The sequence below is a fragment of the Varroa jacobsoni genome, unplaced genomic scaffold (assembly GCF_002532875.2).
Source record: "Varroa jacobsoni isolate VJ856 unplaced genomic scaffold, vjacob_1.0 scaffold_602, whole genome shotgun sequence".
Classification (NCBI taxonomy): Eukaryota; Metazoa; Arthropoda; class Arachnida; order Mesostigmata; family Varroidae; genus Varroa; species Varroa jacobsoni.
The window spans coordinates 420,971-439,119 of NW_019213504.1; the positions used below are offsets into that span (position 1 = coordinate 420,971).

Here is an 18,149-nt window from a genome sequence, read left to right on the forward strand (position 1 = left end):
TTACGTCACACACACGTCTCCCATCACAAGGGGAAGTTGTGCAAGTTTTTTTTTTTTTTTTTTTTTCGAATGTAGTATTTGGGAAGTCGCATACGACATTACAGCCTCATCAGATTTGTCCTTGGCGTGACATTTACTGCAGGTTTAACCGAACCACTACAGATTGCATCTTTCGTTTAGGTTATGCCCACGACCTGGAAGCTTTTAGCCAGCTTATTGCCGTTTGTTGCTCTCGTTGTCTACTATCCTGCCGTTTCTCCATTTACCGGCAGGAATGGCTCTTATCTCGCAGCCTTGAACGCTACTCATGGTACCATGCCCATTGTCCCAAAGTGCGATTCTATTTTTTCCAGAAATAGCTACCATCTCGTATCCTTCTTTTTCCATTGGCAAGCAATCATTATCAGCAGCCATTACTGCAGTTCATACTCTTTCTGGCATCGCTTAATAGTCCCGTTCAATTGTATTTTCATTAGACCTGTTTTACTTTCTAAGTCATTATGGCTGAGTTACTCCGAACTCAATAACGGCTGATTGATCACAGTTGGCCAATGAAGAGATATTACGCTGGTCTGCGTGTGGCTTGGGTTAAATCGCTGTATGTTTTTGATCCTCGATGCAAACATTGCTACGATGAACATCGTAAGTGTTCGCCTAAGACAATCTATTGTATCTGATTTATTCTACAGGTACATGGTACTTTTCTTGGCACAGCCTCTCATAAGCTCTCTTGAACAATACAAGAGGCTACCAGTTAGGTTCACCGGATCTTACTAATAATACCACCGTTTTATCGCACATGAGTTCTACGCTCGCGTCACAATATCTTCGCATGTTAGCGTTAAGTTTTCGGGCATCGGTCTCCGTCATAGCTTGGTCGGTAATGTATTCACCTGCTAGTCTTTAGGACACGTTGAGCTCTGGGTTTGAATGCCGGCATAGACGCACTTTGTTCTGTGCTCAGAGTCAGCTATCTGATGAATACCTAACGGCGATACCGGACGTAAAACACTAAACAATGCGAGGCCTTGGGATGGCCGTGGCGCCTGCAGCGCAATATCCTGTTCATTGTTGATTTATGTCTCTTTTTCAGCCAGTGGAAGCGCCACACCAGTCATAAGTAATAACCCATCGTCGAAGTTGCCCAAACAAAGTTGGTTGTGCCAATTCAGCGTCCGATATCTGTACCGCCGCTATCGTCGTCTTCACCGCGAAGATAGAATACTCGTAGGTGTACTAGTGCTAGTAGCCGACACAATAGGGCCAAGAGACGGAAGCGGTATTTGACACAGGGGGCGGATGGTGGAGGTCGTGTTAAATTCATTATTCGTGGCAGTAGTATAACTAGTAAAATTGCAGTGAAGGCCGTGGAGGAATCCAGTCGACATTGGCCTATTTTTCATTCTTAAACTTCGCATCTGGAACACGAAAATGCTATGCAGCAGACACGGCAGCCTTCGGGCGACTAAGGGACTTGAGGCGGCGACGGAAAATTGGCATGGCATAGAAGGAAAACGATTCAGAAAACTCGGCTAGAAAAAATTAAATCTATAGTGAAGTATGAAGTCTTAGATGATTCTGCTATTCGCTGGCGTTTTGCCAATTGGTTACACTATCAAATTTCAATTTTTACGTTTTTTTTTAACAGTTTATAATAAATAAATGGGATTGACTGGTAAGAGAGCGTGTCTGATGAGCTTGGTAGAGGGCAATACTTGAATGAATCTATTGACGAGGTACGTAATTTGTATGTGTTGACAACACGATGATCACCAATAACAACCACATCCATTAATCGTAGCAGAGAGAAGAGCGACTTATTCAAATTTTACAGAAAGCCAATAGGGTAATAGTTACTGAATCTTTACATAGGCCCTTGATAGGCATAAGCCAATCATAAAATTAATTTCTTGGTAATTAAACTCGTGATCGTTTAGAGTTTGTCACACGTATTGCTTCTTCATATCAAAACGCCCTAGAATTTTATCCCGTACGTACAAACACGCCTCTTGAACAGCAACTAATTAGCTTTTACCTATACGAGCGTTTTCTTTCATGGTTTCTTTAGATATCTAAATCGATGGATAGAACAGTCAAACCTATTTGTATGTATATCACCCGATACCCACATCTAAGTAAGTGCTTTACACATATCCTCCAGAGAGGGGTCGGTGCGCCTTGATGCTAAACCACCAAAAGGACATACGCCGAGGCAGTCCTGTTTATACAATAAAATAATTAGAATAAACCCTCCGAGATAATACATTTTATGGTTGTATGGAGAGAATATACACTTTTTTAGCTTACTTAAGCTGGCTAACAGTGAGCCTGAATAGCTAAAAACTTTAATCATTGTAGTGTCCTAGATTTTTTCATTTCATTGCTGCGTTCCTATTAACAAGGCAAAACATCTCAAGATCAAAGATATTGTCGATATTTAACTCTATTCCTATAGGTAATGGGATATTACATTCTCCGCCACTCTGTCAACCCTATTTGTAAGAATATGCATAGTTCAGATGGTCTATTTCAGTCTCAGATACGTGCACGAAGTTGAACCTTACCATGTTCCTCAACATGCAAGAAATTTCGTAGAAGCGATATTTGGTAACTGCATGAAAAAACATACTATATCTTATTAGTCTTAGCGTTATTTATAAATAGAATATTTGCCCGTACATAACATTTTCTATTCTAATCTATGCATATAGGTATATGTCACACGCAGGGCATATGAAACGGGTTATTGCAGAGTTGCATTACATCGCCAATCGCGTTTCATGGTCGTATTTTATTTTCTAGTAGTGATCTCTGAAGTGGAGACATAGAACACGATCGTGAGCATGTCAGAACTAGTTCTGATAGCTGTCTTCTTTTAGGTTTGTACAAATCAAAAAATCGGTATAAGCTACATGAGTCAATAACATACATGGGTCAGTTGTAATACGTCAATATTTAGCAGTTGCGTCCTCATACATCTATAGAGAATTGAACATAAATAAAGGTCGCCTAGAACGAGCGAATCATCTGGCCGCTATCATCTTTTCAATTTCGACTAACAAATGATGTTCTGAAGAGGTCTTGGCTAAGCAAGCGTGCCTTATGGGAGAGTGATTTATGATTTTACTTGATTGTTACAGCCAGAACAGAATGTTGGTTGGCAGGTCTGTTAGCTCCAGTGGGGTTACAGGTACAATGGTAGCATCGGCTTGTGACAAATGTGAGAAACAAACAAAAAAGCATACCAAATACCTAAATCAAGCATAAATGCCCATATAAAACCCGTAACAATAGCATATTGATAACAAGTCTTTACTAACGTACTTACGAATTAGTAACCAAACAGACTTCACCGCCATCATTACGTTATTTATCGTCGCTGTCCTGGCTGTTGATATGCTGAAAGGCCTATTGTCCTGTCTAAGCCCTTCACCAAGCTGTTCGTTGTGTTCCGCATATCTCAGCATGAATCGCTATTATAGGATGCACCAATAGCATTAGCAAGGGCGGACAAATCAGTAGGGAAACCGAAGGCTGACTACGCTGTTTTCCCTGTTAGGCCACTACATATTACCCCCGACGTATTTACGAGTCAGGAACCCCAGCGATATGTTTCTGTTTCCAGGTGCGCTGATCCACTATGCTCAACACGGCGGACCTAGCTATGTTAATGACAGGCCAACAGGCAAACACACAAGCGGGCCATTACCGCGAAAGGCACCTGCAGCGACGTCGGAAGCAGACAAGGTAAGGCAGAGTAGCACCGCCTACGAAAGAGATTGAGAAACAAGGGGAAATAAGAGAAAAGTGAGGCAGAAAAGTGCCCGTAACGACTGTATCTGTCGGGGTTATTACTGTTGGTGCTAGCGTTAACGTACTGACGCTCCCATTGCCCGAGTAGTATTCACGAGAAGCGAACCATCATTGGCATCGATGGCTGTGCAGTTAGAAAGTGAATCTCGCCTAGGATAGATGAATAGGCGGTAAATAGGTCATTATGCCTGCATACGTTTTCATGTATAGGCATGTTCTTGTTGTGTGTCATCGTTTTATGCATAACTGAAAACGTAGTTTTTGGAATTCACCCTACGGTGAATGCCACATGCTGCGAACTTAAAGCGGTCCTTGAATACGCCTCATAGAACTGTTTTAGACCAATTACCTAGTCAACGGCGGTAAACATTTCAATTTTGCGAAAATCCTTCAAAATTCGCACCTTTCCATCGACACGTCATGTTTATCCGTCCTGCAGCCAAACATGGTTTTTTACGTCGCTCGTTCACTATAGTTACCGGTATTTTTTTTTCGCTGCCTTTAGTCGCTGTGCCGCTATGATGCTACAATGCTGCCGGCACTACGGCTGAGTGCGATTGAGAGTGTAGATAGACTGAATCTTTCCGTACTTCGTAAGCTGGAAATGAGGCGCTTGGCGCTTCAACTGAACCTCATAGGTGCTATGCCGTCCTGGGCTAAAGAAGAGCCCTTCCGCCAAAGAGGCATTAGTATCGGCCTCGTCAGCGACTCTATTGCACAGCAACGCAAACGTGAAACACATAGCAATAGCAATGAGACACGAGAATGCTCCCAGGTGCATCAGTTGAAGCGCCAAGCGCCTCATCTCCAGCTTACGAAGTACGTAAAGATTCAATCTACACTCTCAATCGCACTCAGCCGTAGTGCCAGCAGCATTGTAGCATTATGGCGGAGCAGCGACTTAAGGCAGCGAAAAAAAATACCGGTAACTATAGTGAACGAGCGACGTAAAAAATCATGTTTGGCTGCAGGATGGATAAACGATTGTGAGTCGACAGATCTGTGGTTCTCCTGTGAAATAAAGTGTGCCAAACTAAAATGCAGGCACAGCTTTTAGTCTCAGGCAGTCTTAATGAGGGTTATCTTACTATGGAGAACCCTATAGAAAGCGCAGGAAATTAAAGGTGGAACGCCGATCTCTCTAAAGACTCACCAAAAGGTACAGCAAAACATGATGTGTCGATGGAAAGGTGCGAATTTTGAAGGATCTTCGCAAAATTGAAGTGTTTACCGCCATTGACTAAGTAATTGATCTAAAATAGTTAAATAAAATAAAAAAAAACACGACAAAAGAAAATCAACGCAGAGATCGCAGAATTACCAACACAGCCATTGTCACTGGTAATACCACTGTTTAGAAGCCGCTCGACTAGCTAGCTGAGCTTAACTCGAGGCCGGAATATCTGTTCTTGTGCTCTTGGCCAGGCAATAAGAATTTGATCTCTGGTTGAATGAAAAGACGGGAAATTTAATAGCAGCGGAAGCCGAAACAGCAACAACAACGACGACAACAACACGTCGTACGTATTTACGTTAGGCCCCTACATGGTCTACATGTACGCCTGTACATAAGGTATAGTAACTTCCACGTCATCCGTCCAGTTGCTCGTACTATTAATAGAACGACACTGGCGGGTCTGCGCCTTGCAACAATAAGGATGTCGCTTTTTAATGCCCGCCGTCCGAATGGCTTAATAATACTAATATTCACTGCAATAGCACACCTCAAAAGGCGACAGAAGGGGTCTTGGGCCCTGCCCTTCATATATTGTCCGTCAAGACCCGTCGCTCAGCAAAGCTCCTTTCTTCGTCGCTTATAGCATAATTGTATGTGTATATGACCTTATATCAGGGATGGGTCATATCCGTGCCTCTTCCAAAACAAAATCGGCAATAATGATACAGTGCTTCCCCTATTATTGTTGCTGCTGGAGCAATTGGGCGTGGGAAAGTCAACTGCGCCCGGATCCGTGGACCAAGCGATTTGCCGACTGACCGAGCGAAACTAAAATCGACGCTACCCTCTTCTGCGCCAAAGGGCGCGACATTATTGGAAGAACGCTGTGTCGTAAGTAAAACTGCAGAAGTTCAAGATCTCGGCGGGAATGAGCGTTGGAACGCCCGGATCATAGATTGGCATTTTCATTTCCGGAAGAGTAACATCACCAAGTGTCTTCTTCGTTGCCGTCACAGCTACAGAGGTCGCTTTGTTTCTTTGACAAGGAGTATTCTTGCCAATGTGGCCTGCCGAGGCCGCCCGTAACAATGATTCCCATCCCGGATAGCTGGGTTTGGGTCTACCTCCATGCCACCCCGTGCTGGAAGCCGCTGTTGGTGTTATCGCTTTTACTCCCAGTTGAAGGCCCAGTACGCAGCTTGTTGTCTGCCACCGTCACTATGGTCGCCTTAGCTAGTCTCAGTGCCGTTCCTGCTTGCTGGCCATGCCTTTGAGATACTTTATGTCTTGACTAGGCTTCGTTAAGCCGTTCGACCCCTGTCGTCCTTCGGCTGCTCTACCATCCGACGAGTTTGCTGCCAGCTTGCCAACTTTCTTCGTCTTTTTTCGAACTTCCCCCACAAGGACGATGAGTGAAGCCGATAATGGGAATAAGTCAGTCAAAACGAGGGAGCGTGCGTGATAGCGCAAAAGATGTGGAGAGACTAAGGAAACAAGCAATGAAGAGGGCTATAGACCGAAAGGGGCCGTCGGAGGTTGGGGGCTGAAGAGAGGCAAGGCAACTACCGCTGGAGCTTCTTTTACTGTAGCTGTTGCTATTGCAACGAAAGGCACCGGTTAATGCCGATCGTGCTGGCATCGACAAGCTACGTCGTCCTCAGGGCTGAAGTCAGCAGGCTTCGCTGGCGCTACTGCCGCTTATATTGCTAGCCCCCTCAGGCGTCGCGGGGATCGCCGTCATCTCTGAAGCAACCGAATGAAGCGGACCAAGCACACGACCTCCCGCTTCCCATCACCACTGCTGAGTAAAAAGCAGCTGCAGCAGCCGCAGCGTAAAAGAATCTCGTTCGAGCCAAGAAGATGTCCATGACAGCATCCACACATAGGCATCGCAATTGCCTACTTTCATGATGATAAAGACACACTCACGCACCATCCGTACAGAGATACATAAGCCTTGGCGAACAAAACACTTTGATATATGTCGGAAAGGACGACATCGACGATGGGGGCTACCGACGTAAAAGATCAGTACTTTCAGACTTTTTCTTAGAGGAGCTGTGTCTACTAGTATCTCGCGTCCATTGACGCTTTGTCTGGCGTTGACTAGAGTATGCTATTCTACAAAAGTCGTAAAATTTGGCTTTTGCTGCCACTACGATTACTGATGCTGCAACTATCGCTACTTCAAAAGTTATTGAAGTTAAGCCTACGGCACTTCTAAGAGCCGACGACAAACCTCCGTCTCTTAAGCATAAACTCACGTTCTTTCCATTATCCTCCACGGAGTTCACTACGAGTTCATGACCCTCAGAGGCTTCGGTAACGGAAGGTAAGGCTACAGGTCTTCTGCTATTCCTGCCATCTTTTCAACGGAACGTTGCCACAAACTAGACCAAAAATAATTATCCGATCTGGACTCCTATCAAGCGAACACTAAGGCCGATGTACTCAAGCGCTGAACCATCACGCGCGGCTATTAGTTAGACCTGAGAGAGAAACGAAGTTCTGAAGATTGTTACGTTGATTAGGACGACCTGCCATTTGCGATGGGCCTGTTCGGGCCAGGAAGGTGAAGCAGCATTGAATAGCACCTAAGAAAGCACCGGAATTTGGCAGTAGCGCGATTGTCAAATTCGAAGTAAATTAAAGGTGGGGTTAACCCGTGAAAGGCCAGTGTATATACGAGAGATATAGGCTAATCCGTCCTCTGTAAGTCCATATCTGTAAAACGTATGTGAATGTTATCCTCCCCTTACACCTTCCCCGTTTCTTTCATAACGAATGTGGGCAAAATCGTAGCCAGAAGACGGAGGCAGATCACGAAATGAGGTCCAGAAAAGAAGAAACCATCGTATCACGCTTTTTTATTAACCCGTTTTTATCACACTTTCTTCAGGCTTTCTCCAACCCCAGACATTTCGCAGTCGCTGGTGACCGGCCGACGATGTGACTCGTGGAAGTCGAAATCGTCGCATATGGGTCACTACAGATTATTGTTGTCCATTTCGAAACGCCAAAAGCTGAGTTCTAATATGTTCAAATCTGTCGGTGTCATTATTACGCTAACCTCAACACGCTACTAGGGAATCTAGCAGAGTCGAATGCTCCAATTATCGAAATCTCGAGTGAAGACTAGCGTTTGCATAAAGATGGTCAACGAATCTTGGCAGCTGGCAGTGAAACTCTCTCTTTATTCGGCAATGTTAAACCTCCCAGTCCGACGCAGACGGGAGAATCTCGCCCGTCGTTGCATACGGATAAATCACAGTAGCACTTAGTCAAGCCGCGTTGAGCCAGGAAGTCATGCTGGACCAGGCCAAATCTGAGATTGGTTTGGCCCGCTAGGTTGACAACGTCGTTGTCGTCCTCTTCTTCTTTGCTTGTGACGGCACTCCTCGTGGTAAAAAAAGACCAAATTGGAATATGTCACCCACATCTTACAGGGATTCGCTTTTGTACCCACATTAGCCAAGTACCCATAGGCAAGCTCCTCTTCCTCGTCGAAGAAGCAAGCACTTAATAACGTTTGCGAAAGCGAAGTGCAGCTCCGTTAGGGGCGCGACTGTTTTTTCAACGGCTGCAAACAGCCGACGCACATGAGCCACCGAGCCAGTTTAGTCCTTGCTGCCGCTATTGCCGACCCGAATATTCGTCGCAGTTCTCTACGGCCCACAATCGTCGCCATCATCTTGTAGCGGCGGTCGTCTTCTTCACCAGCTCCTACTTCTGAGCCCGTTCAACTCAGCTCTTTTGTGCAGCTCTTCTTTTTGGCACGTGCATCGTTCGCCTTTTACTTATCAAAACACCAGCGGTTTTTATTCACAGGAGGATTAAACTGGATTACGGACGTATCGCTGACCGGTCACGTTATTGCGCTAATTAGGACAAACGGAAAATGACATAAAGATCAGTTAGAATGATTTAGCTGATCTTCTTCATTTTTTGCAATCTTCAACATATCTAATATGATTTTCTATGTAAGTACCGGTCAAAACATACCGATGCAATCATCATAGTGTGCTGAATGGCTCACAGTGATGAAGCCTCACCTAAACGAAGCCCTTGAAGATTAACTCAGTGGTAATGTCTCCATTGGCTTATATACTAATGCCGAGATAAATTCATTGTTTGACGAAAATTCGGCAAATAAATATATGGTATTTGCCTTGTACCCAAGTAAGAATTTCAACTGCATTAATCCAACTACCATAGAGAGCTGCATATACTGCTTTGCTGGTTCAGTAGCCGGATTCATGTGTGCCTTTGGTTATCGCAGGTTGGAATCAGCGCCGCAAAAAAGTTTCTGATTCAGTGAAATTTACTTGTAAAAGCATGTAGCTATTATGAAGCAACTATAAAAAGTACGTATTTTCTACACAGATGAAGTTCGATTACGGCAAAACGTTCGATTTACGCTGTCTGAATACGCACGTGTTCTAGTTGATACTATTCCGACAGTAGCTCTAGGTATTTGGATAGGGAGCATGTATGGGCGCTTTACTCGCTAACCACATCGAAGGTGTCTTTTCTAGCTTTCGAACAACTCGTTACTATATGAAGTTCGATATTTACATAAGCTACGTTTCTGCAGAAGTGCGCATACCAGTATCAAGAGGATAGTCTGAAAAAGCTTTCGCTTCGTCTAAGTGGTCACGGCCGATGTATGTTCGACACTGTTGTGAGCGCGAAAAGGGTCCTTTTTGGAGAAGCTCTGTAATCCCTGATAATATCGAAGAAGTTGTGAATGCACCCCGACGCCGAAGGCATTGCCAGGCCGTGTTCAATGCATCCTAGTCCTTTTGTTGCCTTACGACTTAGCATTACATTTTCGTCGTATAGCAGACCTAACTACTACTGTTTGTGCCGTAGGAAAATATTTATAACTTAATTGGATGGTTCTCTTGGGCGACAGCTGTCAGTAGTCCCGAGTGACTCGCTGCCCAGCGCGACGATTGTGATATGTACGGTTGTTTCGTACAGATAAATGATAGCTAGAATCTCGAGCTATATATAAATGTATCCTCGTCTGCAATACCCTTGAAGCAAACCCCTGGCAAAAATATTACGTATATATAACGATACCTGTCTTCGTGGGGGTGGTGCACTGGCAATGTGTTTGCCTACTAGACTTAGAAGTACAAATGTCGGTGTAAGTTCGTGACGGTGTGTAGATATATGATTCGGGTTGGAAAACCGTCTGACGCAGTGCTTAACGGCGGTATTGAGCCTAAAATTCAGACCACTTCATTTACGAGATCTTTACGAGGGAATTGATAGTAACTGAAACAGTTCCATTGCTGTTAGCTTTTGATCAGGAGGCTTGTATGTCTAATAAAAGTACAATGCAAAATGCAGACGGAAGTTCCGTTAATGAGCATAACTGTATTAAGTTAGTACGATACAAAATTTGAAAGCAGCTTAGAAGAATCTGACCAAACTTGTTTCGTACAAATAGCCAATGGCTTCGTAACTTGTATCGGATCTTTCTTTTTAGTTCTTTTCTGCGTAGATGTAATCGTAAAAATTGTGTGAAAAGACATTGATCAAAACAACAATATAGAGACCGTATTTAGGGCTCACAGTATATTAAATTATTTCTGAGGGATGAAGTAGTTCTTGATGCATACTTAACATATTCAAGTGGTTGTCAGAAGGATTTTACCTCATTCGTAACGTTAATCTCAGCAAACGACATACCATCCTACCCAGTTTCTCATTTACCTGTACTTTGGCAAATTTTGCGATCTGTTCTTCAGGCCTATTATCAACTACCGGTATCCTGCCTGCACATTTCTAAGCATTGACGAAGAAGGCCACGGCAAGGTTCAAATAACCCAAAGCAAATCCCATCCTGCTGTGATATGTTGCGTGCACTAGCCGTGTTCTCAGGGGTCCAATATATCTAAATCCAATGCAGACGTGAAGAACACTGTATGCCAGACTTTAGTCGATGAATTTTCTATTGGTGAGACCGAATCATTTTTACTGTTTCTAGCCCGCTGTTGCGGCAGGGGGTGTCTGCTCGTCATACCCCTACGATTTCCCCTTCTAACCTCAGAGCCCTACTAAAATTCATGCAATGTTCTGATTGAGCTTCTAGCGCGCAGTGAACCACTCGAACCTCTGTTTCACTTGTAGCTACTGGAATCCCTTATTTTTTCCAGGCCACCCGCTCCGTGTGATTCGATTTCATGGTTCACTTCACTTTTCTTGCGTTTTCAGGTCGTATCTTCGTTTCTGGATTTTTTCAGAGGTCTCCGACGCACACTAAGGATAGTCGCTTGGTAAGAAGGCTACCGTTTACTAAACTAAGCAACGATACGGTCTGCGATAACAAAAAAACTGGAAATAGTAACTAATTAGGACAAACTATTATAAGAACCTTCAGAATATAGTCGACAAGAATAGGGTTAAGGGAGAAGCCTACTTTGCTTTTAATTTAGGTCGCAGCTAGCTGCTCATGATGAGTACGCACCTACTATAGAACAACGATGGATAATAGGTTTGAAAAGCCGCTAACACAGTCTGTATTAATAGTAAAGCAAAAACAAAAAAAAAAAAATGTTTACACTTGCGGAATCTTGCACATGATTAGGTAACCCCGTATTTCAGAGTCTGTTTTCCGCTCGACTGATCGAGATAGCGTTAGGCAAGGAGAGCGGTCGCGGGAAAAGTATCGTTATTTCTGTAAAAAGGCCTTTGAATCACTTTAGGGGGACGCGTTATTTACATAGCAGCTTCGTTCATCATTGTTTAGAAATGAATGCGTGAATAGACGAAATTTTATTATTGCACGGTTGTACTTTATTCTATGATAGCTAGCAAGGTCACAGGAATACGAGAACAGATAACACGCGAAAATAGCTATTTGAGCTGAATAACTATTTCTCTATCGTAACATATACTCTCAATACAGCGCAACCAGCGTTGCCGCTATTGTTAGAATGCCGTTTAGGCTACACAGCTAGCCAAACGCTAGTGAATAGAAAGTTTGAGATAATACTAAGGGACTAAATCACGAAACATCCTCTAGGGCATTAATTAGCCCTTTGCAGTGATTACATGCCCACTTTTAACCTTCTATCGATCGTTTATCACTGCGCGTTACGAGTTCGATCATCGAGAAAGACTGAAAGTAGAGGACGAGGAGACAAAGGGATAGTGGAGGCAGCTAAAGGGGGTACCGAAAATACACCCAATAGGCTCGCATCTGCATACCAGGTAGTGTTGCACTCGATCGTCACTTTGGCTCTGTCCCTCCCTTTCCGTTTCAACTCGCATAGACGAACGGAGGAGAGGAACAAATCAATGGCGAGACGAACGACGGTTCTCGTATAGAATGCGAACAATATTCATTGCTAGCTTGCAAATTTGTAAAGTTGGGTGAGTTGTACACGTGCAGATGACCAGACCTTTCCCGACCAATGAAAATGAGGAGGTCGACGATAGCGGTAACACGATACGCTTGCTGGTCAATGAAGCAACCCAACCCGGCCCTACTTCGTAAAAGGGAATGACGCACTCTCGCAACCGAATCGGTAAGCAGCACTTTGGTGATTGCTGATGTTACTGCTGATAGGTGAGATGGTTGGTGACTGGATAGGTCTACAATTTGCCAGCGCAGAGACTCCGGGCACCGACGAGTGCTAGATTCTGTGGTAAAAATTCGAAATAACCTCCTATCAGGCCCCGACGGATCAGAGCGGATCACTGGATCAGGAGTAGGCGTGTCGGCGACGGTAGTGGCAGCGGTTAGATACGGAGAAATTAACATTCATTCGGAAGAGGAATCGTTCGATTATCTTGCCCGTTCTTTGCCTGGTCCTGAACTTGGGCTTAACCCGTTCCTGGGGTCCTTGCATGCCGACGACTCGCGGGGAGACGTTCGCTCCCTTGCATTCTCTAGTAGTTGTGTGGAGGTAACCCCTCAAGTAACAGACACTGCAGTCAGTTAGCTTAGGACAGCATTCGATTTCGTTGTTGAAAGTATTTTCAACATGACAAGGATACGCCGCTTCGGGCCTTTCGGTTCTGATTGAGGATGATATGCACACGTTTGCTCGTTCACCCGTTTACCCATAGGTCCGCTTGCAGCAGAGATAGCAGGCAGCAGTGTGCCTGTTGTCAGAACAGCTGAGCCTCAAGTGACTGAAGTCCCAGTTCGTTCTGCATAAAAACCTGGTCGTATTGCGAAGAATGGAAAATGGATTAGATAGAAAACGGCCGATTGCCTAGCTTATGTTAGCCATAGGAAAAGGACGACAGAGAAGAACAACGGTACATGACCAGCACGAGCAGGACGGACTATCAGCAGACGACAGGGAACAATGAGTGAGATTGATGCTTCGATGCCACTCTGTTCCATGATGTTGGCAAAACAAAAGCGCCGACGGGAGCACAGGGGCACATAGGTCCACCGACGATCTCGATGGATTGAGATTGACGCGATGGCTGACCGGCACTCCACCGTCCGAACCGCCAAATGCAGCACAAACTTTCGGCCTTCAGGAAAAGCGGTACACTCTGACAGGTGATGATATTTCTGACGACTTAACTGACATCGACCCAGCTGGCATGTTTACCATTTGACTCGAATCTGCCTCGATCGTTCCGGCCTGTAGGCTGAGCAAGCCTTTTTGCCTCTTATATGAGATCGTTGCGGCATCCCTTTCGTCCATTTGTAGTAGCAGCAGCTAGACGCATAGTGCTAGCAGGAGAAGAAGTTCCGGCGTCTGTAGCGCCGCGGAAGACGGAGAGCGGCATGCAAGCAGAAAGGCATCTGAAACAGCCGCCGCTACCCCTGCAGCCGATGCCACCGCCCTGGCTGCCTTGGTTGCCATTCCGTTAGTGCCGCCGCGGCCATCGCTTGCTCGAGCATCAAAGTCGACCAACGAATTAAATTAGGCAAAAACGAACAGAACCATAAACCCGTCAATGGCTGGCGGCTAGTTCGGTCGACGTCCTACGACCCAACGTGCACGTACACAGCGCTTGAACGTCGAGCACCGTAGCGAGCGCTTGTGGCAGCAGAGGCCTATAAGGAAAAGGGAACTGGGTCAAGCGAACAAATTTCGATGGGGCAGGGGATGCTACTGTTGGCTGAGCTGTAGCAATGGGTTGGCCCCCACTTGCCGCCGACGGCAAGAGCGACGGCGTTCTTCTCGCCAAGCCAAGGGTGGTCGTGAGGCGGATGCAAAAGCGTCTAGTTGGCGCAATCGCTTGCTAGCAAAGGCCTCTTAGTGCGGTATTGATGCTGGTACCGCTTTTCCTGCTGTTTCGATTCCTTTCACCTCTTCCTCATTTCTCTCGTTATCTTTTATTCTCGCTGTACACTCCCGTTTGCTTGCTTACCGCTTGGCCGCGTATCGCAGTCGGAGCAAAGCAGCGAGTGTAAGCCGCCTCCCTGTTCCCCTTCAGGTCCAATTTTTATGCATACTAATAAAATATAGACGCAACGAGAGGGAAAGGCCAAGACGAACGTAGGAAAGGATTCACCGGGATATGCTGAACCGGCTGCCGTCGATTGGTTGTAAAAACGTCAGATACAAAGCTGCCGCCGAACAAGCCGACTAGCCGTTCGAATATGTAGGGGGTAGGCGGCTCACGGAGACATAAGCACCAAGTACACGCATACCCATACAAGCAAAGAAGCTGACGAAACCCCCTCAAATTTATGAACCAGGGCCGGACACAACGCTCGGTCACAAACAGATACATGGGTGCACGTTCACATGCAGCTAAAGACAAAGAGAAAAACGAGACGAGAATCAATGCGAGAAGATATGGGGGAGTGGCAGATGGATCAGAAAAACGAAAACAGTTGAAGTTGTTTTGTAGGCGATCAGCAACAGAAGCTGAGACTACAGCAGGCTCCCTCACCAAGGTTGGTGATGAAACAACGATGTACGTGAGCATTTCGAGGCGTTCCTAGGGCTTTAAACAGACAAACACATAGCGGCAAGGCAAACGAATATGAAGAGGACATTCAGCGACAGCAATGGACTCGTAAGCATTGCTCAACGTAGGCGCGTTTGAATAACCCGTAAGAAAGCATTTCTTCGCATCCATTTGCCTTTCGTTTTGCGACGGATCTTGCAGAGAAGAGCCAACACTGAGTAGTGAGAGATTCTGACTGAGGCGAGCTAAGCAAGAAATCTTCAAAAATAGGGACTGAATAGAAAAAGGGCAAAGGTCCTATGAAAAGATGGGTAAGGCACCAAGGGTGAGGTTCAGACAGTTTGGCACTCATTCTTGCCTTCAGGCTATTCTCACTTGTTCAACGACTCCTGCAGTACGATATTAGGATTTTGCTTCTTCGTAAAAGACGAAGCATGCCAGCATCGTAATATATCTATGATACGCCTGTGCATAACCCTATAACAAGTGCTGATTAGCTACATTGTCGCGGAAAAGTAGTAATTTGAATGTTCATTCATACACATTTGCACTCATACTTTCGGGGTTTTTAAGCCCCTCGGGGTACCCTCAGTGTCTACAGCTCGGATATCAACAGTCACGGCCGAATTCGGGTCAAAGCTTGGAACAAGCCGCCCTAGCTGGCAGCCTAAAGCTTTAGCGTCTTGCGCTCCGCGTTTTGAACAATGAGACGGACAGAAAGCAGAAGCAGTATGCCTATACCAAAGACGGCAGCAGCGGGTGACAATGGTCGCTTGGCAGCAGTCAGCGAGGGGGGAGACCTCTTACAACAAAAGTTCAATCACAAGCAATTCTCGTCACTGAGACGCACGGACGAAAACAGAGAAAAATAGGGAGAAAGAGAGAGATGAAGGGCTTAGCCGCCCTCTGCTATCTGTCGCTCTTTCCTTTCTTTAAAGGGTTGTTCTCTACCGACCCGATGACACTTCAAGCTCTTCATGGGTATCGCGTGCTTTCTATCCAAACATAGTTCCGAATTCAGGCAGACGCACAAGCTTCTCGTACTAACTTCGTTCACTTTTTACCTCCGTGGGTTTTCCTGGCCATCGACTCTAAAGCAGCGACGTAGTGCGGAGTTCGATGTTGGTTGGATTTGAATGCGCTGGTTAGGCTAGGTCGTCTGGGCAAATCCGCTCTTCAAATTATCTTATTGACCGACTGCTTGCCTGCATGATATCGGCCTAATTGCCCCTCGTTTCGAGGCAAAAAAGCATAGGTACGTAAAATGCCGACACCTTGTGGGCGTTTTACCTTTTAACCGTGAGGCACGGCTGGGGTAGGGAATAACGAATAAATGTAAGCAGCGCGGCAAGTAGTTAGAAAGCGTTTGTTGCTACCTATAGGGCGACACTATAAAAGACGGACGAACGAAACGGTGTGAGGGACGACAACGAATCAAGTGCAGTAGATAGGAGCAGTTGGTAAAATAGTCTAGATTCTCGAACGTTTCATGAAATTCTCTGTCGCTTCCTGTTGCTTGGGCATTTCCTAAGCTGTGGGCCATAGTAGCGCACCAGTCGCAGCTTGCCAAGCTGCTTTAATGACGATTATTCGCAGATATGACGCAGATTATTCGTGCACGCTAGCTTACGTGATAATGTTTCATAGAAACAGCTGTAATAATAAGAAGAAGGAAGAGTGGCAACAAGTACCCTCTTAGGAGTTGAGCGGTTGGATAACGATTGGAAAGGAATAATATCCCAAGTACTTAGTACTTCCACCTGTGAGACATAAAAACGTGCATAGATGCCACTTCAGTCTCACTCAAAACAGGCTCAGTATCCGTGCCTACTCAGTTTTGCGATCGTAGACATGATATGGCTCATCACAGCAGCGACAGTAATTTTAGGAAGGGGATCGAAGTTACAGCGAGCAAGACAACACAGATACCCCCCTTTTGTGCAATGGGAACGCGTTTCTATTGGTCAATGGGGGAGTTGACTTGCCCATAGTCCCGCTGGCACAGTGCAAGCGACTGTGCACATCAGACAGCATATGCGAAGTAAATAATAGGGGAACCTCGTCGCCAGCGGAAAACAAGAAGCTTCTGCGCAATCGGCAGCGGAGCAGTATCGCTATTGACTTGAACCAGTTCAAGTAATGCCATTATTCAAAAGCGCCTTTGCTTCTTTCTACAACCCTATACGCTCCAGCATTAGTAAGCTCCCAAAGTATCTCAAAATTGCAGCTTTTCTGCCTAACATAGGGGGAATCCGCAGGGGAAAATAAGGCGGTTGAGCTGGCCTCATTGTATGTGTGGGCGTGCGGAACTTGCTAGCCGAAACGAACGGCTTACTGACAGCCTATGGTATGGTCCTGGATAGATGTCTAGATCACACTGATTTGGATGCTTTGAGATATCACTACGCCTATAGCAGGTGGCCGGCTGCAGCGTTCGATGGACTCGATTGGGCCTATTTATTCGACGGCAAAACGCATTGACGTTGAGATACGAAGAGTAACTGAGTGGAAAACGAAAAGGGAAAGAGAGAGAGGACTAAGTAGCAATATAGCAGTAATATCAACGGAGTGAAACCTTCACCCCCACATATCCCAGGCGTCGCTCTGCTAACGGTTTAGAGGTGGCGGTAGTGTAACGTTTGCAGGACGAGGCGTCTGTAGGGTAGACGGATGGAAGAAATCGGCTGCGTTATTTGGTCTGCCTATAAATACAGGCTTCTGGGAAAATAATGCGTTTGTTTTGGCCCGCCGTTTCATCTTTTTGTCTTTCGGAGAGAGTGCAGCCATTTGTCGTTAGCCTGGTTGCTCACTGCTGCCAGTCCAGTTTGCCGGCATATTGCGTCGCACCGCCAACCAATCTCTCCTGTACAGAGACCTCTTCGCATCCGCTTAAACTTGTTTACTTTGGCAGTCTTCAGCGCAGCTCGTAGGAAACCGTTCATAGGCAGTAGCAGCGCAGCTATCCGCAGGGATCAAATGGTTCTTTTGCGAGTCTGTTTTTTTGGTAGTACTTCGCGCAGATATGTTCTGAGTAAAACAAATACGAACATCTTGATAATGGTGCGGATTGCTAAAGAGATAACTACAAACTGGGCGAGTAGAGATAAAAACCAGTTTACAATTACGGTAGGAAAATTAGCTACATGTCATATTCGGTGTTAAACAAATATGTAGGTTAAACTTGCAGGAACTAATTCAACTATGAAGCGCTGCTTATTTCTAAATATCAATCCACTGTTGGCTAGGTAATTCCACTTTC

The 18,149-nt window shown here is 45.5% G+C and overlaps 1 long non-coding RNA gene across 5 annotated transcripts in view; it reads left to right on the forward strand.

Moving 5' to 3' along the window:
• The window catches only part of LOC111261864 (uncharacterized), a 47,345-nt gene that overhangs the window by 10,358 nt on the left and 18,838 nt on the right, over positions 1–18,149 (forward strand). The window contains exons 2-3 of one of the 5 annotated variants that reach the window (XR_015311698.1): positions 3,626–3,747; positions 10,750–11,277. This is a non-coding gene — a long non-coding RNA (uncharacterized LOC111261864). Of the gene's footprint in view, positions 1–1,093; positions 2,282–3,625; positions 3,748–10,749; positions 11,556–18,149 lie in introns of those variants that run through there. The other 4 variants (XR_015311697.1, XR_002681254.2, XR_015311696.1 and 1 more) reach the window with 4 other exon arrangements.